Source organism: Camellia sinensis, chromosome 15 (genome assembly GCF_055761805.1).
Source record: "Camellia sinensis isolate YWXY chromosome 15, ASM5576180v1, whole genome shotgun sequence".
NCBI lineage: Eukaryota > Viridiplantae > Streptophyta > Magnoliopsida > Ericales > Theaceae > Camellia > Camellia sinensis.
In genome coordinates this window covers 10,371,278-10,397,809 of record NC_138975.1, presented here as the reverse complement: position 1 = coordinate 10,397,809, position 26,532 = coordinate 10,371,278, and the positions used below count along the sequence as shown (strand labels likewise).

Sequence of the window (26,532 nt, the reverse complement as noted above, 5' to 3'; positions counted from 1 at the left end):
TCAGGAAAATAAGGAAATATCAGAAAATAATTATTGCTAACTTTCAAACCAAGGAAATAATCTCTGATTTTTAGGAGGAAAATAAGGATTATATTAGAAAATATTAGGAATTGGTTATAGATTTAGGAATTAGGAATTAGTGTATATTAGGAATTAGGAATTAGTGTAAATATTATGAATTGGTTATAGATTTAGGAATTATATTGTATATTAGGAATTAGGAATTAGTGTAAATATTACTTCTCATAATTGGTTATTTTATGAATTAGTGTAAATAGGAATCTTTGTATTTCCTTTTTCGCTAATTCCTAATATAACCAATTATGCCATATATACAAAATTCCTATTTACACTAATTCCTAATATAACCATTATGCTATATATGCAGTGTCTTCTCACAGCACCAAACTATAACATTGCTGAGAAAAAAAGAGTTGAATAGGAATATATTGTCTCTCTCTCTCTCTCTCTCTCTCTCTCTCTCTCTCTCCATGAAGCCCTCTTCAATCTCTCTCTCTCTCTCTCTTTGAGGTTCGGGACGTCGTTGATGTGGAAAGTCAAGAGTTTCTTCACGTGTTACAAGCCGACAGATCGCGGTGATGGTGGGAAGTCGCTGAAGAATTGTATGTATTACAGTGAAATGAGTGCTGAGGAGAGGAATGAGAAGATAACCTCTGCCATTAGCTATTACAAGGTTAGTGAACATTAGTCTCATTGGTGTGTTGTTGTTGAAAAAAATATTTAATAGTTTTGGACCTCATTTTTATTTGGAAGAATTTCGAAAAAGTGAAAAGTAAAAAAAAATAATTTTTAAATGATGGTATAAGATTTATTTGCATTATCTAATGCATAAATCACTTGTACCTCCATCATTTTGAAATTATTTTTCTACTCTCCAACTTTTTGATATTCTCTCTTTTTATTTTCACCATTCCAACTAGGTATCTGGCCTGTCTTATTATGATATCTTTGTCGTATCTTATTTTATGCTTTTTGGTTTTAAGGAAACTAAAGTTGCACATATGCTTTAGGTAGCAAATTTTGAGTACATTGATGAAGTGGAAGCAGTAGCAGAAGAGGAAGCACAAAAGGCATCAACCAAAAATAAAACTACCACCAACAACCTAGATAGAGCTAGCTACTGGGAAGAGTCGTTGAAAGACAGATATGAAGTACAGAAGGTTGAAGAGTTTAACGCCATGGGCAAGGGGAATAGAAGCCGTAAACAGGTATTTTACATCATTTTAAAAGGTACATTGCTTTTGTAATTGTGGGAGCTGAATAAATAGAATAGTCGGAAGGTGTGTACCCTAGAAATCAGACATTATTCGGCTCCATATTGCGTGACTAGGATGCCGAATATGTTAGGAAGGCCGAATATTCGGAGATCAGTAGCTCCGAATAAATAAAAGGGGAATGGGATAAAAGTAGGCTCAGGCCCCGAGGCCCGAAAAGCAAGTATAAATACAAGAACCACAGATTTAGAAAGGTATGTAAGAATCACTTCACTTAACTTAGTAGAGAAGCTATCCTGAGTGTTTGAACTGACTTGTCCGTCGGAGTGCTAATTCCGGCACCCCCGACCGGAGTGTTTGTATCTTTTCAGGTGACTAGCTGAGGATCACTAGCGTCTCCAAGGATCTTAAGAGTATTTCCAAACCTCTTTCACCACAGTAATCAATTTAGTTTGCTTGCATAGAGGGTTTGTCTTCTAAGCCCTTTTGTGCATAATTCTTTATCATCATTGGAGAATTAATCCACATTGCATTCCTTTCGAATTTATCAATCCTTACCCATTCTTTTTTGTTTCATTATTTCTAAAGCACTTAACCTATGATTCATCATGTGAATTGTTATTTCAAATTGAATTTCTTTGATACCAGAGCCTGTTAAACTTCATTCACTTTGGAAGTTGCATCAACTTCTGACATGCTGTGGAATAAAACAGTAGTAGTTGTGGAATTCTGCTCTATAATATGTTAATAATCCTGTGTGAAAATTTAAATTGTTGTTCTTCGATGTGAACATCTCTGAGTCCTGTCTAGGACAAATGTTTCACCTGGCTGCTCATGAAATAAGATGGATTTCTAATGTTATGTTTCTCATGTGCTCTTGGGGCTCATTTAGATGGTGTCTGTAGAAAATGAGGACCTTGCTGGTTTGGAAGATGTAAGTTTCGAAGAAGAAGACAATAACTATGAGGTTGAGTTAACTGATGAAGAAACAGCTGCATCTGGAATTCTAACTGGGAGGAGGCCTTATAGAAAGAAAATCCATGGTATTGTTTTGTGTAGCTAGTATCATCCTAATACGATAATTTGAAGAAGTTGGTGATCATGTTTGATCATAGGCCCTTTTTCCAATCATTTGCAGTGGATAGTGCTGAATCACTTCCCTTGATGGAAGGTGAAGGGAGATCATTTAGAGTAAAGGGATTCAATCAAAATCAAAGGGCTGTATTTGTTCAGATTATGATGAGGTTTAGTTTTGAATGTATATTTAAATGCAAAATCAACTTATTTTATTCGTATTCTAATAATGATATATTTGTACTCGTATGTTGGTCTTTAATGATATAGATTGTTTGACAGATTTGGAGTTGGGTAGTTTGACTGGGCAGAGTTCACGCCACGCTTGAAGCAAAAGACTTGCGAAGAAATTAAAGAGTACGCAATATAATATCTTCTTAATATTTGGAATCTTCTTGATTAGTGACTTGTAGTGATGCTAAAATATGACTGCAGCATTTTTGTTAATCGAAAACTTTCATATTTTTTTTTATTTTATTGTTTATTTATTTATTTGCAATTTTGTAACAGTAGGGTGCATTGATTTGTGGTTAATCTTTGTTGTCCAGATATGGGACTCTTTTCTTGACACACATCGTTGAGGATATTACTGACTCACTAACCTTTTCAGGTGATTATTTATTCTAGTTAGTTTTTTTGCTGCTCTTTCTACATCTTTTATGACCTCTCTCTCTCTCTCTCTCTCTCTCTCTCTCTCTTCTTTTTTGTCTGCTATTAATTTGTTGTTCTCACTCATTATTTTGCTGCAGATGGTGTTCCTAAAGAAGGACTAAGGATAGAAGATGTACTTGTTAGGATTGCAGTGTTACTTCTGATAAGGGACAAAGTAAGTTTTGTATGCCTGATGAAAGAGTTCCACTTGGTTGGTTAGTACTTTTGTAGCTTTGGATTTTTAAAAGAGTGGTCAACATGGGAATCATCTTAAAGCTATGATTTGTGTGGACTATTGTTCTCCTATCCCTCCTTATTTCAAATAGTGTTTAAATGGTGAAAGCCTGGTTTTTCCATTTTTAACTTCCTAACATATAGGTCTAGGATGCATGACATGAGTCTTAAGCATTGGTGTTTTTCATTTAAAAAATTCAATTTAAAAAAGAGTTACAATAAGTTGAACTCTTAGTTGAAGCAATCCATGTATGCACATTGGCATGGATTGAAAAATCCATAGAACCTTAATTTTGAAATGCTAACTCATTGCACAGAAGTCTAAAAAATTATTATCCTTTCCATTGGTAGTATCATGGTATGCCCCCTTAAAATCTATCAAGCAGTCCTTAAATGTAAATGTTGCTTCAATGAAGATTTAGAAATATCATATATTGAATCTTAAAACTGTTGTGGTAGTTTTATTTAAAATTTTAACTATAAACCTTTTTGTACAATGATAGGTGAAGGCTGCATCGGAAAAGCCAGGCACTCCCCTTTTTCCAGATGACATAGTATCTCGTTTCCCAGGATTGAAGAGTGGAAGGTTTTGGAAAGAGCATCATGATCTATTACTACTCCGTTCTATATTAAAGTATGTTTTTTTTTTTTAATGTTTATTTCTCTTTTCTGTTCTAAAAAGAGGTAAATTGAACGAAATGGAGATAGAAAGGAAGATGCATCCTTTATAAAGAAGGGAAAGATATGAGAGAAGTATTAAAGTACATAGCTGTAAGTTATAGTTTGATGGGAATTTTATGTGTTGGTGACAGTTATTTTTTGATTTGTTTAATTTGATTGACAACCACGGTTTTAGATTCTATGTTATGGTAATTTGGTGCAAAACATTTTCTAGATACACTGTGTGAGTTACTTGAGAAAAAATAAATAAATACATTTTCAAAGTACATATTGAATAGAAGTGATGATGTAGGCAGTACAGTACTAGCTATACTTGTCAATAAGTTTAAAGTTTATGTTTCAGTTCATGTCCTAAAAGCATGCCATAGCTGTTGACTTCCACGTCTTTGATATGATGGACTCTTGCTAATAACACTCTATGGCAATTGGTTGTATTGCTTATCATTTATATGTTTATTTTTACTAATGTTATTATTAACCATGAGCTTCTGATTTTATGTATGTTTCTCTGTCAAGCATTTTTTGGTTGCTTTTTGATATTGGAAATAATATAGCGATCCCGGTCTTTCCCCATTTGGTTGTTGTATCCAGACTTAGGTTCCGTGGAGCTTGTTGTTGTATATATCGTGATTTCAGCCTTTGATTCCTTATTTTTGAGTTATAGGATGTGTTGGGCAGGTTTGTTACAGGTTTGGTGTGATTGGGAGCAAATGGTTGCTGCCTAGTTTTTGGTGTCTTCACTCGAGCGAGGACTTTGTCGCTCGAGCGAGCTCTGTGTTTTAGATCCTTCGCTCGAGCCAGGGTTCCTTCGCTCCAGCGAGAGTTGAGTTTTGTATCTGTTGGCTCGAGCGAGAAGTCCTTCGCTCGAGCTTGCATCTACGTCTGATTCTAGACCTGAGAGCTGCATTTATTGGGTCGAGCAAGATTTCCTTCGCTTGAGCGAGCGAGGTGTATGTTTTGAGTTTCTTCGCTCGAGCGAGAATTCTGTCGCTCTAGCGTGCTTCTGGGTTGCAGACCTGAAGCTTCGCATTCTTGGCTCAAGCGAGACTTTCTACGCTCGAGCGAGAGTTCCTTGTGTTTGGTCGCTCGAGCGACCAATCCTTCGCTCGAACGAGCCTGTGTTATATCAGTAGATAGCAGCAGGTAAACACTTCACCTTTTCATCTCTTTTGTTTTGCAAACCCTAGATCCGAGCTCCCTCTCTCTCTACATACTCTCTCTCTAGGGATTCATCTAGTTTTAGTGTGTTTCTACCCTAAGTCCTTTGTAAGAAAGATAGAGGGTGGCTTGGGCTTCGTTTTAGTCTGAAAAATCTCAGATTTGGAGCACTTCGGGTTTTGGTTATCTTCTCCATTTGAGCTCTTCATTTCAAGGTAGGGATACCCTACTCCATCCTATGAGTTTTGTCATAAATTTTGGGCATTTTGATATGTTGGGGTTGCTGGGTAATTTTTAGTAAAGTTAGGGTTTGTTTTGTAATTTTTAAAAGAGGGATTTTCCATGTTTAAGTCATATTTGTGATATAGACTTGAAATAGAGGTTGTTTATGGATTATGGGAGAAAAATGAGCCTTAGGGCTATTATTGGAAAAATGGGGAAAATGCCCTAATTATAATGAATAATTAATTTGGAAAATGTGAAATTGAGTTGAGAAAAATGAAATTGGGAAATTATGGGATTATATGGTGTAGTTGGATTAATTTATCACTCACCTATGAAAATGTTGATATTATATCTGTTGATGCATTTATTATCTGTTTAGAAATAACTGCTTTGGGCTATCGGTGGAGGATAGTCTTGATTGTTATAGATACTGCATGTTGATTAGAGAAAACCGAAATTAAACACATTGAATATGTCATCGAATATGACAGTTGGAATAATACATCAAATATGTGTATTGAGTGATCCCTGCATATGATAATTGTTTATATACTTGGAATATGTGTAATGTGTGGGAGGAGATAGGGGATGTACTCCATGGTTTGAGAGAAGATACGGGATTGACTCTCAAACTTGTTTGGGAGGAGATAGGGGATGGACTCCATTAATACAGCAAATATGTGTATTAAATTAAAGTATTGATACAACAAATATGTGTATCTATTGTGAAATATGGAAGTGTTAGTATATGAGTTATAGCCTCATTGAATTGTTTGGCCAGGTTCTGAGCCATGTATGTGAATTGATTCGGGTAAGTAAAGGAAAATGAAATGTAACATGGACACAAGTGTTACGGAACTATGTTGTGATATAACTGGTTTATAAGTGTTAACCATCTATCAAATGCTATTGTTTTAGTCGTTGCTTATATTTGGTTTAGTATATCTCTACTGGGCTGTGGCTCACCCTATATAGGACATCATTTTCAGGTCCAGGTGCTATGCCACCTCCAAGGACATAGCTTGGAAGGTTTTGAGAGTTGAAGACTCCTTTTGTTATTTTGTTATCTTTTGTTGTATTACATGTAAATTCAGACCAAGGGCTTAATATGATATGAGTTAGTACTCTCTTTTGTGTAACCAAGTGTTGGCTTGGAAAGTTGTAAGTCGTCGGGCATTTACTTTTGTTGTCAACATGTAATACATTTGTAAGGACTACTCTGATGAATGGAAAAGTGTTTATTTCTCTTATATCAATGCATGTCAAGAATGTGGGGTTTTATGTATTATTTTGTGGGCGTTACAACTTGGTATCAAAGCGTACCGGGTTCGAATACTTTGGGTACGTGGGAAGTGGTTAGTACCACAATGGGTTTGTCTCGTTTGTTAAAGACTTAGGTATAATGTTATGTGCTTATGTGATAACATGTTTATGTGACTATATGGGTATGAGATTTAGTTTCTGGAATGTTGATTGGATCCTTGGGTTTCTGGGAGTCCTATTGGAAAAGCACTTAATCAATGCTGTTTCTAACTGGAACTCTAGTAACACCTCGGGACTGTCATTATCCGAAAATGAAATTCGTAAGTGCTTATGTGATTATGTGCTTACGTGGAATGAATTACAGTTGTCCATTGCATTAGGACGTGAGTGTTTAGCTTTGGCACATTTGTGAATGTGCTAACGTTCCTGTTACCTTTATTAGGATGTCAGGACGAGGATGCAGAGGTAGGCGTGGCAGGCAGGAGGTGCCTATACCGGAGGATATTTCCGCGCAGCAAGAGGGTGTTGGCCAGGCCAATATGGCCGAGCTAGTGGGTCAGCAGGCCATGGGTGCCTTAGCCCGCGAGATAGCAGGAGCTTTCAGGGAATTCGTGGGCATTCTCAGGGCTGAGAATCAAGTTCAGGCCCAGGTTGTTGATGTAGGGCCTTCCTTTCTGAAGAGGGAGTTTTTCCGGTCTAATCCGGATGAGTTTTTGGGAGATCCGAAAGAGCCACTTAAGGCTGATGAGTGGTTGGAGCAGATGACGAAGACATTTGAGATGCTTGGCATCGAGGACGGGGCTTTGAAGGTGACCTTGGCGTCCTTCCAACTGAAGGGAGACGCGGGTCAATGGTGGAAGTTTATCCAGGGCCGTATTGGTGGTACTTGGGAGGCCTTTGTAGATGTTTTCCAGGAGAAGTTTCTGTCTCTCGCTGTCCGGGAGAAGTTGAGAGATCAGTTCTGCCAGCTAAAGCAGCTGAGTTTATCAGTGGCTGAGTTTGAGGCCGCATTTACTAGCTTATCCAGGTTTGCACCTGAGCTTGTGGCGTCTGAAGAACACCGTTGTCTCGAGTTTGAGGGGAAATTGAGGCATGGCCTCAAGATGAGAGTTAGGGGTTCTATGACCCGGGACTATGGGCACCTTATGGATGCTGCGGCCCATATGGAGATTATGATGCATGAGGAGGAGAAGAGGTTGAGGGGCTCCAAGAGGAGTCAGGATGGCCAGGGAAATGGCAGGAGACAAAGGGGTCCTAACCCTCAGCAGTCTCAGGGTGGTTTTGCTAGATCTACCTTTCCAGTGCCGAGTGCAGGTTCTGGGAGAGGCAGTCAGGGAGACGTTACTTGTTACAAGTGTGGTCAGCTGGGCCACAAGTTTTCAGCTTGCCTGCAGAGGGGAGGAGGCCAGAGAGCAGCTTCATCTTCGGCTCGACCTCAGAGCCAGAGTCAGGGCAGAAGCCAGCTGCTCTCATGTTATCAGTGTGGTCAGGCGGGGCACCTGAAGAGGTTCTGCCCGCAGTTGAGTGCCACATCGGGTGCATCTGGTTCGAGGCAGACGCAGAGTTTTCAACCAGCACAGTCAGTTCAGGCCTCGAGGGCCAATCAGGGAGCTTCGTCGTCCCAGTCTGTGTAGCAGTCTTTTGCTCCTAGGGGTGAGCAGGTAGACCAGAGACCTTCTGGGCGCGTGTATGTTGTTTTCGCGCAGGATCTTGTTCCGGCTCCATCTGTTGTGAGAGGTACTTTTTTGTTTTGCAACTCGGTTGCCAATGTATTGATTGATACGGGTGCATCCCATTCCTTTTTATCTGCTGCATTTGCATCTATTTTGGGGTTGGAGATGGCACAGTTAGCATCTCCTATATGCGTTGTATGAGCTGTTGGGGGTGAGTTGATTTTGAAACAGGGGTGTCGGGGCTGTGATATAGAGGTCGCTGACCGTCGGCTTCCGTTTCCTTTGGTAGTTATGCCTATGTCGGGTTTTGATGTGACTTTGGATATGGATTGGTTATCGTCATACCGGGCTGTTATTGATTGTTACCGCTAGAGGGTCACTGTTTGTACCTTGAGCGGGGAGTGTTTCCATTTCTTGGGGGAACGGGTTGGTAGTGTGTTGCCACCGGTGTATGATCCGCTAGGGCAGAGTGAGCTTAGTGGTCTTTTCGCTAGCTTTATGAATGGTGAGTGTGATGAGACCCAGACTGTATTGCCGAGAGTGGTTTGCGAGTATTCAGATGTTTTTCCTGAGGACCTTGTTAGCTTACCACCTCATTGAGAGATTGAGTTCTTTATTGATCTTGTGCCCAGAACGGCACCGATATCTATGGCACCTTATCGTTTTGCCCCAGCCGAGTTGAGTGAATTGAAGATTCAGCTCCAGGAATTGTTAGATAAGGGCTTTATTCGCCCTAGTGTTTCGCCGTGGGGAGCACCGGCCCTTTTTGCTAAAAAGAAAGATGGGGCTTTGAGACTTTGTATCGATTACCGGAAATTGAATCGGGTTACAGTTAAGAATAAGTACCCTATGCCTCGTATAGATGATTTGTTTGACCAGTTGAAAGGGTCCCGTTGTTTCTCTAAGATAGACTTGAGATCGGGTTACCATCAGTTGAGGGTCAGGGAGGAAGATATTTCGAAGACGGCATTCCGTACGCGGTATGGCCACTATGAGTTTCTACTGATGCCCTTTGGGCTCACCAATGCACCGACAGTCTTTATGGACTTGATGAACCGGATATTCCGGGAATTCCTAGATCGTTTTGTGGTCATTTTCGTGGACGACATTCTGATTTATTCACCTTCTAAGGAGGAGCACGAGGAACACTTGAGAGTGGTGCTGGAGTTGCTTAGAGCCCATAGGCTATATTCCAAATTTGGGAAGTGTGAGTTCTGGCTAGGAGAGGTCAAGTTCTTAGGCCATGTAGTCTCCGGGGAAGGGGTGTCTGTTGATACATCCAAGATTGAGGCAGTGCAGGATTGGGCACAGCCTTAGAGTGTCTTTGAGATCCGTAGTTTTCTGGAATTAGTTGGGTATTACCGCTGGTTTGTGAAGGATTTCTCCAGGCTAGCATCGCCATTGACTAGATTGACATGAAAAAGGGTCAAATTTGTATGGAGTGAGACTTGTGAAAAGTCGTTCCAGGAATTGAAAGTTAGATTGACCACCGCTTCGGTCTTAATTATTCCGGAGAGGGGTTTGGGTTATGCGGTTTATTGTGATGCCTCATGTAGCGACCCTAATTTTCTTTAGTCATTATTTTTTTTATTATTATGGTTATTATTATCTTATTTGATTTTTGACTTTATTAATTGTGTGGTCACATGAGAATTTAATGTGTTATTTAATTATATATAATTAATCTAAATATTTATATATTTATATTTGTTATATAAAAAAAAGAGAAGTGTTATATATGGATATTTATATATATTTAATCTTATATTTATATTTTTATATATATTATAATGTATTATATAATATAATATTATATAATGGTGTATTAGGTTAGAAAATAGATTAGTCAATCAAAAGAAAGAAACGTGAATAGGAGGCGCAGCGGAAACCGAGAGAGAGAGAGAGAGAGAGACGGCTGAAAGGAGAGAAAGGGGAGAGGAAAAAAATAAAAATGATTAGGATTTTGTTTTGGTGGCTCATTTAGTTCTTCAAATATTTTATTGTTCTTCAAAAATAATTGTGAGTACAAAACCCACTTTCCTTGATTTATGTTTAATTCGCTGTTTTATTTAATTATTTATTTTTATTTGTTTGATGTTAGTTTGATTTTGTTTTATATAAAGATGATAGATTAATTTTAATTATTTTGATTAGTTGTGGATATAAGATTTAAGGTTCACAGATGATAGATTGATTTTAAGTATTTTGACTAGTAGTATATGTAAAGTTTAGGGTTCTTAGATAAGTGACTGATTTTAATTACTTTGATTAGTTGTGTGGGTAAACTTTAGGGTTTTTAGATGATTGATTCATTTTAATTACTTTGATTTGATATATATGTAAAGTTTAGGATTTTTAGATGATTGATTAATTTTAATTATGTTGATTAGACGTATATGTAAGATTTAGGATTTTTAGATGATTAATAGATTGTAATAATTTTAATTAGTTGGGTATGAAAGGTTTGGGATTGTTTTAGTCGATTGATTAATTTTAATTATGTTGATTAGACGTATATGTAAGATTTAGGATTTTTAGATGATTAATAGATTGTAATAATTTTAATTAGTTGGGTATGAAAGGTTTGAGATTTTTTTTAGATGATTGATTAATTTTAATTATGTTGATTAGACGTATAAGTAAGATTTAAGATTTTTAGATGATTAATAGATTGTAATAATTTTAATTAGTTGGGTATGAAAGGTTTGGGATTGTTTTAGTCGATTGATTAATTTTAATTATGTTGATTAGACGTATATGTAAGATTTAGGATTTTTAGATGATTAATAGATTGTAATAATTTTAATTAGTTGGGTATGAAAGGTTTGAGATTTTTTTTAGATGATTGATTAATTTTAATTATGTTGATTAGACGTATAAGTAAGATTTAAGATTTTTAGATGATTAATAGATTGTAATAATTTTAATTAGTTGGGTATGTAAGGTTTGAGATTGTTTTAGATGATGGATTAATTTTAATTATGTTGATTAGACGTATATGTAAGGTTTAGGATTTTTAGATGATTAATTGATTGTAATAGTTTTAATTAGTTGGGTATGTAAGGTTTGGGATTTTTTTTTAGGTGACTGATTAATTTTAATTATGTTGATTAGATGCATATGTAAGGTTTAAGGTTTTAGATGATTAATTGATTGTAATAATTTTAATTAATTGAGTATGTAAGGTTTAGGATTTTTAGATGATTGATTAATTTTAATTATGTTGATTAGATGTATATGTAAGGTTTAAGGTTTTAGATGATTAATTGATTGTAATAATTTTAATTAATTGAGTATGTAAGGTGTAGGATTTTTAGATGATTGATTAATTTTAATTATGTTGATTAGATGTATATGTAAGGTCTAAGATTTTAGATAATTAATTGATTGTAATTATTTTAATTAGTTGGATATGTAAGGTTTAGAATTTTTAAATGATTGACTAATTTTTAATTATGTTGATTAGACGTGTATGTAAGGTTTAGAGTTTTTGGATGATTGATTGATTTTAATTAATTGCATTAGTTGGGTATACAAGGTTTAGGGTTTTATTTTGGGTGACTTTATTAATTCTTTGAGTGATTCTTTGATCTTCAAAAATAATTGTGAGTACAAAATCCACTTCCCTTGATTTATATTTAATTCTTTGTTTTTATTAATTTATTTGATATTAGTTTGATTTTGTATTCACACAAAAATGATAGATTGATTTTAATTATTTTGACTAGTGGTGTATGTAAAGCTTAGGGTTCTTAGATAATTGATTGGTTTTAATTACTTTGATTAGTTGTGTAGGTAAAGTTTAGGGTTTTTAGATGATTGATTAATTTTAATTATTTTGTTTAGTTGTGTATGTAAGGTTTAGGGTTTATAGATGATTGATTGATTTTAATTATTTTGATTAGTTGTTTATGTAAGGTTTAGGGTTTTTAGATGATTGATTGATTTTAATTGTTTTGATTAGTTGTATATGCAAGGTTTAGGGTTTTTATATGAATTGATTTTATAATTGTAATCACACTCATGATTATATAAAATTAAAATAAACTTAGAATCCATAGATATTGGTTAGAGGATGGATTGATTCGTTGTTTTTATTTATTTATTTTTATTTGATGTTGGATTAATTTTGTATTTGCATGTAAATGAAGGATTGATTTTACTTATTTGGATTAGTTGTGTATGCCATGTTTATGATTTTTATATGGATTTATTTTATGGTTGTAATTACACTCATGGTCTTATGAAATTAAAATTAATTATGAACCTATAGATAAATTCCTTATACTCCACCATGACTCCATGAATTGTTATTTTATTTGAGTGATGGGGAGAAAGAGTGTATAAAAAAGTGAGGATTATGAGAGTTGTTTAATGCCTTATGCCCGGCATTATTATATTTGTCTCATGATGCTGATGAGATGTTATTTATATTGTTGCCTCGTTCTCATGAGTAGACGAGTGCTTTGATTTACGCGCGTACGTATATGCTAACCATCCGGGGAGTGTGAGTCAAACTCGGGACGATATCCCCGTGCAAGTTTGGCTTCGGAGCGGTGTTAGATATACGGGAGGCACATGGGATATATGTGTAGGCCGGAAGGGGAGGGCCGAAGTGGTGGAGTTAAGGTACAAAAATTTAATTATGAGTTTATTGATTTGTACATCTTGAAAAACAATAATCGACCTCAATAAATTATGAAATTTGAGGAGAGGCATGTATACGTGGTTTTGGACAACTTTTGTGTTGTAACTTTTTATTTAAAAGATCGATTAGAACTTATAATCGGATGACCTTGGTTATTGTCGGTTTGATTCTTTTTGGTAATGCAGATTTTATAGGCTGTTTTAACCCATGAAACGAGCTCATTTTTATTGGTTTCTCGTAAACTGAAGTAAAACATCATTCTGCACACTTTTCGTGTTTTGAAATTTTTCGAAAAAAATCATCTTAGGGCAGTTTTGGTTCGTTTTCAGCTTCAGATTTTTCGATTGAATTCTGTCTAGATTTTTATATCAAGTTTTTCTCTTAACCTGTTTAGTTTCTGTTAAATTCGTTCGCATTGTCTTATAGGAAATTTGATTCTGTACAACTCTCGTTCTTTGAGTTTTGATCAATTCGAATTATTTAAGTATGAAACGGTGGAACTCTATATTTGTTTCAACAAGTTACTTAAGATTAAATTATACTAACTTTATTTGTTTTGCAGGATGGTGGGTCTTACTAACTTTTTATGCAGGGATGACCCACCATATTTCTATTTCTATTTTGTGTATTTTATAATAAATTTATATTTCGTTGTGTACGGATAAGAAACTAAATGCCACCGTGTCTCGAGAAACTACCCATTCGTCTCGGTACGGTTGGAACTACTTGTCTTGTCCCGTGATAAGAAATAATGTACTTTTTGTTTGTGTCTGGTGGACACGTGGGTGTCAATTCTTGTACTCATACCAGTATACTTGTATACTGACCCGTTTTGTCTCTTGGCAACTCGGGTGCGTTCTGTTGGAGCGCAGCTGAGCTTCCTTTGCAGGATTAGTAGAGGCTTTGGTGGTGACGAGAAATAACCGTGATCGTAGGACATGTCGTTTGGAGTTCTTTTATTTTTCTTGAGCTTAGGGTTGATACTAATTTATGTAATTATTTTTTTTTTAATGACCTTAGTATTTTGGATAATTTGGCTTGGGTTGTAACCTTACATTATTTAAGTTGTTTTGAAGTATTTAATGTTACTGTAACGCTGGGTATATTAGATAGTTTATGAAATTATGGTGGATGGTTTAGTTGGCGTTTTAGTTTTTTTTTTGTTTCACCCCTAGGATTTGGATGATGGAATATTGATTGGGGTTTAGTCCTAATTTAATATTTAATTGTCCAAATTTTGGGGCGTGACACCTCACGAGAGGGTTTGGATTGTGTGTTGATGCAAGAGGGGAAAGTGGTAGCCTATGGCTCACGGCAGTTGAAAATACACAAGAAGAATTACCTTACACATAACTTAGAGTTAGCAGCTATGATTTTTGCCTTGAAGATTTGGAGGCATTACTTTTACGGTGAGAGATTCGAGGTGTTCTTGGATCATAAGAGTCTGAAGTATCGGTTTATATAGAAAGACTTGAACTTGAGGCAGAGGAGGTGGATGGAGTTTATTGAGGATTAGAACTTTGAGTTGCATTACCATCTGGGGAAGGCCAATGTTGTAGCCGATGCCCTTAGCAGAAAATCCATTAGTGATGTAGCTTGTATAGCCATCCGGGAGTGGGAGATATTGGGTGCACTTGGCGAGTTTGATTTGCTTCTGGGCGAATCTATTGAGGCTGCGGCCTTGTTTTCTGTTGTTGCGCAGTCTACACTTGTGACTCGAGTGTTAGAGGCACAGAGAGGTGACCTTGAGGTAGAATCCCTCCGGGAGAAGAACTCCAGTGGGAAAGTTGAGAAGGGTTTGTTTGTGTGTCCCGACCTGAGTGTGAGACACTGAGACCGTTTGTTTATACCAGAGTCTTGCCAAGAGGAGGTACTCCAAGAGTTTCACCATTCACGCCTTGCGGTGCATCCGGGAGGCACTAAGATGTATTGCGATTTGGGTCGCCAGTTTTGGTGGAGGGGCATGAAGAGAGATGTGGCAGTTTTTGTGTCTAAGTGCCTTACTTGTCAGCAAGTGAAGGCCGAGCATCAGAGGCCAGCGGGTTTGTTACAACCCTTGCCTATTGCCGAGTGGAAGTGGAAGTATGTCACTATGGACTTCGTTGTAGGTCTTCCGAGGACTCAGCGGGGTAGTGATGCTATTTGGGTGGTTGTAGACTGGTTGACTAAGTCGGCGCACTTTATCCCTATGCGCGTGAGAGATTCGGTAGATTATCTTGCCGACTTGTATATTCGGGACATAGTGAGGTTGCACGGGATCCCAGTGTCGATCGTCTCAGATAGAGATCCACATTTTACTGCGAGGTTGTGGCAGAGTTTGCAGAGTGCATTGGGCACTAAGTTGACCTTTAGCACAGCTCATCATCCTCAGACTGACGGGCAGTCCGAGCGTACTATTCAGATCCTTGAGGATATGCTTCGGGGTTGTTTCCTTGACTTTAGTGGGTCGTGGGAGAGGCACTTGCCCTTGGTGGAGTTTGCCTACAACAATAGTTTTCAGTCGAGTATCGGTATGGCACCGTTTGAGGCCTTGTATGGCCGGTCTCCAGTTTGTTGGGCTGAGGTAGGTGATGCACCTTTGTTGCGCCCAGAGTTGGTGAGGGAAACGACGGAGAAAATTGAACTTATTATAGCCTAGAGTCGTCAGAAATGTTATGCCGACCGTAGGAGGAGGCCTTTGGTATTTGAGGTGGGTGATCATGTCTTCTTGAAAATATCACCTAGGCGGGGTTTGATGAGATTTGGTAAGAGAGGGAAGTTGTCCCCTCGATTTATTGGCCCTTTTGAGATCCTTGAGAGGATTGGCGAGGTTGCCTATCGTTTAGCTTTGCCGCCGCAATTGTCCAGAGTTCATGACGTGTTTCATGTTAGTATGCTTTGGAAATACGAGCCGGATCCGTCGCATGTATTGCATTGGACCGACTTAGAGGTAGATGAGGATGCCTCGTTTGAGGAGAGACCGGTTCGGGTCTTGGATAGGCGGAATCAAGTTTTGCGAGGCAAGACTATTCCTTTGGTAAAAGTTTTGTGGAAACATCATGGGGTAGAGGAAGCCACTTGGAAACGTGAGTTGGAGGTCCGAGAGAAATATCCGGATCTATTTGTGGATGTTTGAGTATTTATTGTATATGTTTCGATTTATGGAAGTATTGTAGAACTTGCCTTGAAATGGAAGTTTATTATAACATTGTATATGTTGAATGTGTTGTAGGAATGGAAATGTATCATGAACAGGGAATATGATATGAAATTGTGAATCATGTATTGTGGAAATTGTTGGATTTGAAAGAAATTCATGTTGTAATATGTATTATAATATGCCTCTTGAATAGAGATGGAATGACCGGTAATGGGTCAAGTTCTGAAATTTTAAATTTCAATGTTGTTGAGAATTGAGAAAAACTTGCTTTTGAAAACTCGTACTTAATTTCGGGGACGAAATTGTTTATAGGGGGAGGTTATAGTGATCCCGGTCTTTCCCCATTTGGTTGTTGTATTCGGACTTAGGTTCCGTGGAGCTTGTTGTTGTATATATCGTGATGTTAGCCTTTGATTCCTTATTTTTGAGTTATAGGATGTGTTGGGCAGGTTTGTTACAGGTTTGGTGTGATTGGGAACAAATGGTTGCTGCCCAGTTTTTGGTGTCTTCGCTCGAGCGAGGACTTTGTCGCTCGAGCGAGCTCTGTGTTTTAGATCCTTCGCTCGAGCCAGGGTTCCTTCGCTCAAGCGAGAGTTGAATTTTGTATCTGGTGGCTCGAGGGAGAAGTCCTTCGCTCGAGCTTGTGTCTGCGTCTGATTCTAGACCTGAGAGCTGCATTTCTTGGCTCGAGCGAGATTTCCTTCGCTCGAGCAAGCGAGGTGTATGTTTTGAGTTTCTTCACTCGAGCGAGAATTCTGTCGCTCGAGCATGCTTCTGGGTTGCAGGCCTGAAGCTTCGCATTCTTGGCTCGAGCGAGACTTTGTACGCTCGAGCGAGAGTTCCATGTGTCTGGTCGCTCAAGCGACCAATCCTTCGCTCGAGCGAGTCTGTGTTATATCAGTAGACAGTAGCGGGTAAACACTTCACTTTTTCATCTCTTTTGTTTTACAAACCCTAGATCCGACCTCTCTCTCTCTAGGGATTCTTCTAGTTTTAGTGTGTTTCTACCCTAAGTCCTTTGTAAGAAAGATAGAGGGTGGCTTGGGCTTCGTTTTAATCTGAAAAATCTCGGATTTGGAGCACTTCGGGTTTTGGTTATTTTCTCCATTTGAGCTCTTCATTTCAAGGTAAGGATACCCTACTCCATCTTATGAGTTTTGTCATAAATTTTGGGCATTTTGATATGTTGGGGTTGTTGGGTAATTTTGGAAAAAGTTAGGGTTTGTTTTGTAATTTTTAAAAGAGGGGTTTTCCATGTTTGAGTCATATTTGTGATATAGACTTGAAATAGAGGTTGTTTATGGATTATGGGAGACAAATGAGCCTTAGGGCTATTATTGGAAAAATGGGGAAAATGCCCTAATTGTAATGAATAATTAATTTGGGAAAATGTGAAATTGAGTTGAGAGTAATGAAATTGGGAAATTATGGGATTAAATGGTGTAGTTGGATTAATTTATCACTCACCTATGAAAATGTTGATATTATATCTATTAATGTATTTATTATCTGTTTAGAAATAACTGTTTTGGGCTGTTGGTGGAGGATAATCTTGATTGTTGTAGATACTGCATGTTGATTAGAGAAAACCGAAACTAATCACATTAAATATGTCATCGAATATGACAGTTGGAATAATACATCAAATATGTGCATTGAGTGATCCTTGTATATGATAATTGTTTGTATACTTGGAATATGTGTAATGTGTGGGAGGAGATAGGGGATGTACTCCATGGTTTGAGAGAAGATAAGGGATGGACTCTCAAACCTGTTTGGGAGGAGATAGGGGATGGACTCCATTAATACAGCAAATATGTGTATTAAATTGAAGTATTGATACAATAAATATGTGTATCTATTGTGAAATATGGAAGTGTTAGTATATGAGTTATAGTCTCATTGAATTGTTTGGCCAGGTTCTGAGCCATGTATGTGAATTGATTCGGGTAAGTAAAGGAAAATGAAATGTAACATGGACACAAGTGTCATGGAACTGTGTTGTGATATAACTGGTTTATAAGTGTTAACCATCTATCACATGCTATTGTTTTAGTCGTTGCTTATATTTGGTTTAGTATATCTCTACTGGGCTGTGGCTCACCCTATATGGGATATCATTTTCAGGTCCAGGTGATATGCCACCTCCAAGGACATAGCTTGGAAGGTTTTGAGAGTTGAAGACTCCTTTTGTTGTTTTGTTATCTTTTGTTGTATTACATGTAAATACAGGCCAAGGGCTTAATATGATATGAGTTAGTACTCTCTTTTGTATAACCAAGTGTTGGCTTGGAAAGTTGTAAGCCATTGGGCATTTACTTTTGTTGTCAACATGTAATACATTTGTAAGGACTACTCTGATGAATGGAAAAGTGTTTATTTCTCTTATATCAATGCATGTCAAGAATGTGGGGTTTTATGTATTATTTTGAGGGCGTTACAAATAAAATGGTCATTGGATGAGCTCAAGCCTTGTGAACTTGAATAATTCCAAAAGTGGATTTTGACTAAATACAAAGACGTGACAAGAAATACATTTTTTATCTGTGAATTTATGCGTCTATGGAAGTACTTGTGTGTTTATGAGTAAATGTCTGTGTCATGTGCACTATTTTTCCAGAACTATAGGGCAAGTCGCATTTCCATAGCATGTCATACCCCCAATGTTTTATGTGAGTGCCAAACACCAAACATTCTGGCACAAATTTGCAAATAAAAAATCTATAAGAAGCTCCATAAACTGCACCAAACAAGCCCAAACTTTGATAGGATTAGTCGTAAGATAAGTGCTCATAGTTTATATATGATAGATATTAACAATCTATGTTCATAACTAATATGGTTGGATGTGAAGGCATGGCTATGGAAGGTGGCAAGCTATTGTTGATGACAAGGACCTGAAGGTTCAAGAGGTTATTTGTCAGGAGCTGAATCTTCCGGTTATAACTCTCCCTGTACCAGGAGCATCTCAATCACAAGATGGTGCAAATGTGGTTAATGCTGAAACTCCTATGAATGAGACAAAAGGAACTGTTGTTGGGAACGATTTAGCAGTTGATGCTGCAAACAGAGCACCTGGCGTTGCAAACCGATCACAGTTATTTCAAGATTCTTCGTCATTATATCATTATAGAGAGATGCAGAGAAGACAGGTTGAATTTATCAAGAAAATGGTTCTTTTTCTAGAGAAATTACTAAACACAGAATACCAAAAAGAAGTCTTTGTAAGTTCATTCACAAGTTTTACTTCCTGCATATTCTTCTCGTTGGTGTGTTAATGTTGGAAAAAATATTTTGGCACGGTTTGGTTGGAATTTCCAAAATACTTTTTGACCAGCCAAAGAAAAATGAAGCAATTTATTTTCTATTTAGGTTTATTTTCTTTTTGATATTTATGTTAACCAAAAATCAAAAGCATACCATCCTAATTCTTGTTTGACGGTTTGTTTATTTCATCTTCCTATGTGAGTTAATCGCTACGAACTCTGAATATGGTTCTATATGAAAGAGTTGCTAGCGAAATAGACTGCATAAATTGCATTCTTAGGTAATTGCAATGAAGCAATACTTAACTCATATGGTTTCTCTTTATTATTTGATATTATTGTAGGGTGACACAAAAGCAAATGAGACTCCTATTGAAGAGCCGGAGACTGAAGCCAAGGTTCTCGATATACCAAGCCCATGCTCCATGGATATTGATTCTCAAACTAGTAATCAGTTACCACAAGTGATCAGTAAGTGCACCCACTGATCAGTTTGTCCCTTATAATTAGTTTTTCTGCTGCTCTGTCTACATCTTTTATGACCTTAATTTCTCTCTCTCTCTCTCTCTCTCTCTCTCTCTCTCTCTCTCGCCTCTTCTTTTTTTTTTTTTTATCTGGTATTAATTTTTTGTTTTCACTCATTATTTTGCTGCAGATGGTGTTCCTAAGGGACTAAGGATAGAAGATGTACTTGGTAGGATTGCAGTGTCACTCCTGATAAGGGACAAAGTAAGTTTTGTATGCTTGATGAAAGAGTTCCACTTGGTTGGTTAGTACCTTTGTAGCTTTGGATTTTTAAAAGGGTGGTCAATTGGGAATCATCTTAAAGCTATGATTTGTGTGGACTGTTGTTCTCCTATCCCTCCTTATTTCAAATAGTGTTTAAATGGTGAAAGCCTGGTTTTTCCATTTTTAACTTCCTAACATATACGTCTAGGATGCATGACATGAGTCTTAAGCATTGGTGTTTTTCATTTAAAAAATTCAATTTGAAAAAGAATTACAGTAAGCTGAACTCTTAGTTGAAGCAATCCATGTATGCACATTGGCATGGATTGAAAAATGCGTAGAACCTTAACTTTGAAATGCTAATTCATTCCACAGAAGTCTAAAAAATTATAAGCCTTTCCATTGGTAGTATCATGGTATGCCCCCTCGACATCTACCAAGCAGTCCTTAAATGTCAATGTTGCTTCAATGAAGATCTAGAAATATCATATATTGAATCTTAAAACTGTCGTGGTAATTTTATTTAAAATTTTGACTATAAACCTTTTCGTATAATGATAGGTGAAGGCTGCATCGAAAAAGCCAGGCACTCCCTCTTTTCCAGATGACATAGTATCTCATTTCCCAAGATTGAAGAGTGGAAGGTTTTAGAAAGAGCATCACGATCTATTACTACTCCGTGCTGTATTAAAATATGTTTCTTTTTTATGTTTATTTCTCTTTTCTGTTCTAAAAAGAGGTAAATTGAATGAAATGGAGATAGAAAGGAAGATGCATCCTTTATAAAGAAGGCAAAGATATGTGAGAAGTATTAAAGTACATAGCTGTAAGTTATAGTTTGATGGGAATTTTACGTGTTGGCGACTATTGTTTTTTGATTTGTTTAATTTGATTGCCAACCACGGTTTTAGATTTTGTGCTATGGTAATTTGGTGCAAAACATTTCTAGATACACTGTATGAGTTACTTGAGAAAAAATAAATAAATTCATTTTCAAAGTATATATTGAATAGAAGTGAGGATGTAGGCAGTACAGTACTAGCTATACTTGTCAATAAGTTTAAAGTTTATGTTTCAGTTAATGTCCTAAAAGCATGCCATAGCTGTTGATAAGCTCTACCCTCACCTTAAAGAGTCAGATTGGCTACTTATTGAGCAGCTCAGCCGGTTAATTTGAAAACCTGGATTTATCATTGTGTCCCAATCCAGTTCGCTTCTTTCAAATTGAAGAGACAAGCCTTTTCATGTGGCAGGATGTCCTTAAAAGGAAACTACTGGCTTTAAACAACTGATGTTATTTGTACAACTGTCGGTGATATTTTGCCAAAGGTTTAAATTGCCTTTCTTCCTCAAACATTAAATTTTGCTTTATAAAATTTGATGAACAGTGAGAATAGAACCATTCTCGATAACTGTTTACTATTGAAGTAATAGTATGGATTTGATATTGGATTAGATGAACTTATCAAAAAAAGAAAAAAAAAAAAAGCTACTAGTTAGAAGTTTTAGGTTGGTCAGCAATCATCTGCAACTAGTCTGAATAAGGACCTTAATCATTTTGATCCTTCTGGGTAGACATTTCTTTTTTATGTGGACCTTTTTTTGTTCCTTCGTTAACACACCCTGAGAAGTGACTCCCACGGAAGAAATTTCAGTGTGTGTCTTGCTTTTGTTTTTTTGTTCAGGAGATAATTGCTATAAGCTTATTTGGTAGCACTTTCTGTTTTTATTTATTCCTCTTTAAGTTTCTTGTATTATTTTCTGTTCTTGGAATTAACCTCAGGATCTTTTGTAATTAACCTATGGTTTTATGTATTGCTGCTTCGTCTTAATTCCCACTTCTTTGTCATAAGAGTTTGATCTTCTCTTCTTGCTTTCTTGCACGTGACTTGTAGCTAGGTTTGCCTTTATATATTTCATACGAGTTTTTAATGTTTTAAATCTTTCTTCCATTATCCCAGCTCTGGTGCTTGTCAAACTTCCCATTGGAAATCTGGGCATAAGACAAAATGCAAGGACTTTCAATTATCTGGGCAGGTCAAATCAATGCAGTCTGCATATATGCAGCATGGACAGAGAGATTCTAGTGCAGTTGCACTAGTTCCTTCCAGTGGAACCGTTAATATTACCAAATAGTCAAAAGAGGTAAATAATTTCCTTTTTATTAATCTTTATAATCATATATTTTAGTATGCCTTTTGGTTGGGAAGGACACCAGTAATGTGCAGTAACATTTCAGATTCTTTTCCCCTATGAGGATTTTGTGGAACTATTTAATTGGGACAAGCGAGGATTTCCTCCATGTGGGCTTCTTGATTGTGGAAATAGGTCTGTGTTTTCCATTCCATTATTTGTTCTAAACTTATTGTTCAGATGGTTTCACTAGCTTGAGAGCTTTAATTGCATAAAGTGCACATGCTTAAGTATCCAGTTTTAACTCACAATGTGCTATATTGTAATTGTATTTGTGCAGCTGTTTTGCTAATGTGGTTCTATAATGTCTTGTGTACACTCGGCCCCTTGTTGCCTATTTGTTGGAGAAAGGCCATCGAAAAGAATGTAAATGCAGACCAGAACTTTTTGTGGCCTATATTTTATGGATGATCAAACAATTTCCCACTCTTTTGTTTATTGTTTCTTGTTGCTCAGGCAGACGGAATGATTAGTGCTTCCTTTGTGAATTTCAAACCCATGTCGAAAGATCCAGTGAAAGTCGGCATCCCTTTTCACCAATTAATATTCTCTCGCGGTTACCTAATATTGGTGGTGACCTTGGCTATGGAAAACAAGAGGATGCACATGAGTTCATGAGGTCCTATTACTTGCTTTACTCCTAGTTTAACGTAGTTTGTCTCTATCTATAAAGAAAACTTTATCATGAACCCTCATGTATTTGATGGCCAGTGTTGGTTTAATATGATAAAGTTTTACTGATTTCAATAACAAATTTTACACGTTTCATTTTGATTTAGGCTCCAATTGTTTCAACATAAAATATTTTCACAAAAAAATATTTTTCTTGTAAATTGATTTTACATAGAAAAAATATTTTTCTTTTTGGTTTTCGGCGTTTGGTTAACACTTGAAACAAAAACATTTTAGTGCCTAAAAGAGAAATTTTGATCCAATAAAGTGTCATTTATGATTTTTTAGTGAGCTAAGATATTTATTTGAATAGGCTAAACATGTCGAAAAGGTAGTGAGTGAGAGTTAACTTTGTAAAACTTGATTTGCAAAATTTTTAAAGGTAAGTCATTTTTGAGAAAATGATGCAAAAATATTTTCCTTCAAAAATATTTTACTTGTTTTTTGTTCAACTGAACAACAGAAAATGAGTTAAATTTTTTAGACAAAAACATTTTACGTCAAAACAAATGGAGCCTTAAGTTCATTCATTTTGCAGGTTTGCTATCGATACTATGCAATCAGTGTGCCTAGATAAATTTGGGGGAGAGAAGGCCCTTCATCCTAGCACTCAAGAAACAACCCTTATTCAACATATATTTGGGGGTCATCTCCAATCTCAGGTAGCTTGCAATTACACTGAGGTTTTGATATTAATCTGTGAAATGCACCGTTATAGATTCTGACATTCTGTTGACTTGCAAGTATCTAGGATCTACCCATTCTTGTTTCTACTCTGGTTGAGCATGCAGGTGGTAGATTCTTAACATAATTATTTTATGATTCCAGCATATCCATCATGATAATGTTATTTCCTTTTTCTTTCAGTCATATGTGGCTTTGTTGTCCCTTGACTTTGTTTTATCTGGCAATTCCTGGTGTCAAATAACAGCTGAATGGGCTTTAAAAACTTTGAATGTGCTACATAGTTATAAATAGAATGTTAGTTGAAATAAATCAATAAAACTATGAGGGAAAAGAATTTTAATTGCTTACTAGAAGCTGGTGTAGTTGTTTAGATCATAACTGGGCATAAGGCAAGCCTCGAGGAGTGACAGTTCACTTCGTGGCTGTGCCTCAAATGTTATAACCCGTCACACTTAGACTTGAGGTAAATTTGTTGTTTTATAGGTGGTGTTTGGCAAGTTTTGGGTTTGGGTTTTTTTTTTTGATTTTTTTCACTAAATGACAAAATTTTTACAAAACCAAAAAAAAAAAAAAAAAACAAATCCAAATAAAATATCACATCCAACCCCATAATCATTTCACTTTTTCTCTCACAAACATCACATCTAACCACAAAAAAACCCAACTATCTTCCCAAACACCAAAAAAAATTTATCCAATAATATCCTACAACTAAAAAAACTTACATAAAAACCCATTTCCCAAACACCCATATAACGTTGTGTGCCCTATAGTTTTTGCATCTAGCTATAAACATTTTTCTTTGATTCTGTCCTGAATGTGTTAATTCTTTTTTTTCTCTCTCTTATTTCCCAGGTGATTTGTTCAAAATGCAATAATGTTTCAAATCAGTATGAAAATAGTTTTTGCATCTAGCCATAACAATTTTTCTTTGATTCTGTCCTGAATGTGTTAATTCCTTTTTTCTCTCTCTTATTTCCCAGGTGATTTGTTCAAAATGCAATAATGTTTCAAATCAGTATGAAAATATGATGGATCTAACTGTTGAAATTCAAGGGGATGCCACATCTTTAGAGGAATGCTTGGACCTATTCGCTGTTAGAGAGTGGCTTCACGGAGATAATATGTATAAATGTGATGGGTAAGGGTTGTTCTTGTTTTCATGTCAAGCATAGAGATACATTGCCTTGTTATGTTTTTTATGTTTTTTTTTTTTTTTTTTTTTTTTTTTTTTTTGTAGGCTACCACTGGTATGCTATATTTACTCTAGTAGGGATATGTGAAAAATATATTGGGACCCATAACTATTTCGGCATGATCTCCACCTTAATGACAGCTCATAGGGCTCTCGTTAGCATGGCCTTTTATTTATTTTATTTTATTTTATTTTTTATATATGGTACATCAGGACACAATAGTTCTATTTGTCTTTGAATTTGAACCTTTACTGATGCCAACTCTTTTTCCTAGTGAAGAAGGACCAATTCAATGATATCCCATTGTGGGGGTTTGATTTTTCCACTAATGTAGTAATAATTATTAATATAAATGATTACTTGTAAACATATTGCCGCAAATGTTCTGTTGTAAACACCACTAAATCAATGGTATTAAGATCGTAATAAGCCAATCTCTTTGCAGATGCAATGAGTATGTCATGGCATGGAAGCGTGTTACTGTTTGAAGGGCCCCAGACATTCTTACAATTGCTTTAAAGAGGTTTCAGGTTTGTGATAAGTTTTTCTTTCCTTCACTTTTGGTATATATATATATATTAGTAGTCTTTCCTCTTTTCCTCCTCCCTGCTTGGGGTATATCTTCAACAATTTTCAAGGGAGAACCACTATTTCCACACCTTTTTGGTGGCACTGCACCAACTCACACGTTGGGCCCACCTAGTGAGGTGCATATGGAAGCAGTCAATACTTAGGCTGTGGAAATAGCATAGCATAGTTGTAAAGACCCTCACTCTACCCTAGTCAAGCTTGCATATATTACATGATCTTGTCTTGATATATTGCATCTTTGCAAACCTTGATTTGTCTTGCTTAAGTGTTTCTCGCATGTTTTGTACCTTGCTTGGTGTGAGTTTAGCCGAGGTCATCTTCAGTCTAGAATTATCTTGGAACCACTTTGTTTGACCTCCACCTTTGCCCTGACATATTGGCCGAGATGTCATTATCTAGGCTGAGGTGTTCATCCCCAAGGTCGAGATGTGTATTATCTAGGCCGAGATGTTACCTTTGCACCTAAGTGATCTTGTCCTGGAGTGGTATGACCTAGCCGAGGTATGGCACATCTAGGCCAAGGTGTGGCACAGCTTAGTCAAGCGTTGTCCTTCCTAGCCGAGATCATTGTTCCCCTACTTGCCGATGTCTTGTTCTTAGCCGAGATCATTACCCGCCGGAGTGCCTATGCCATCTTGCTTGTTGAACACACTTTGTCATAGTCGTGTCTTTTCACTTAGCCACCTTTTGAGGAGAACCAACCCGGTAGTGCCACGTGTCCCAGCTGAGTGTTAAGTCAGCCAGCAGACCTAGAAATGTGTCATTTACTATATGTCTTTGTTTGTGAGGAGATAGAAGCTCTAGAAGAAGAAGAAAAAGTTCTTAGAAGAGGAATAGATTCCCAATCTTGATCCTTAGAGTTCAAATCGTTTGATTCGTGTTTTGAGGTTAGAATCTTAATCTACTCTTGTTGTTCTTATTGATCATCTAGCTGCATTGCATGATCGAACCTAATTTGCAAGCCATGCATCGATTTAAAGTTGGGTTTAGGAAGAGAAAGTGGTATTCATGTTTTTTTGAAGAAAAAGCCTTGTTTGATCCGAAAGTTTGCATCAAAATTCATGTTTTTGTGTTTATTTTCATAAAGTCTTCGAGTATGGGTGCCCAGGTCCATGTTTTTAAATTCATAGCATGAAATCTCAGATTTTGTAATGATAAGTTATGATCTTTGCATCCATGTTCTTCATGTTCATATTCTTCAAGAAAGGGAAACCCAG

General features: G+C 36.7%; 1 pseudogene; it reads left to right on the top strand.

The window, feature by feature from the left end:
* Window positions 1-547: 547 nt before the first annotated feature.
* Window positions 548-26,532, top strand: part of LOC114302224 (uncharacterized) — a 30,676-nt pseudogene continuing 4,691 nt past the window's right edge.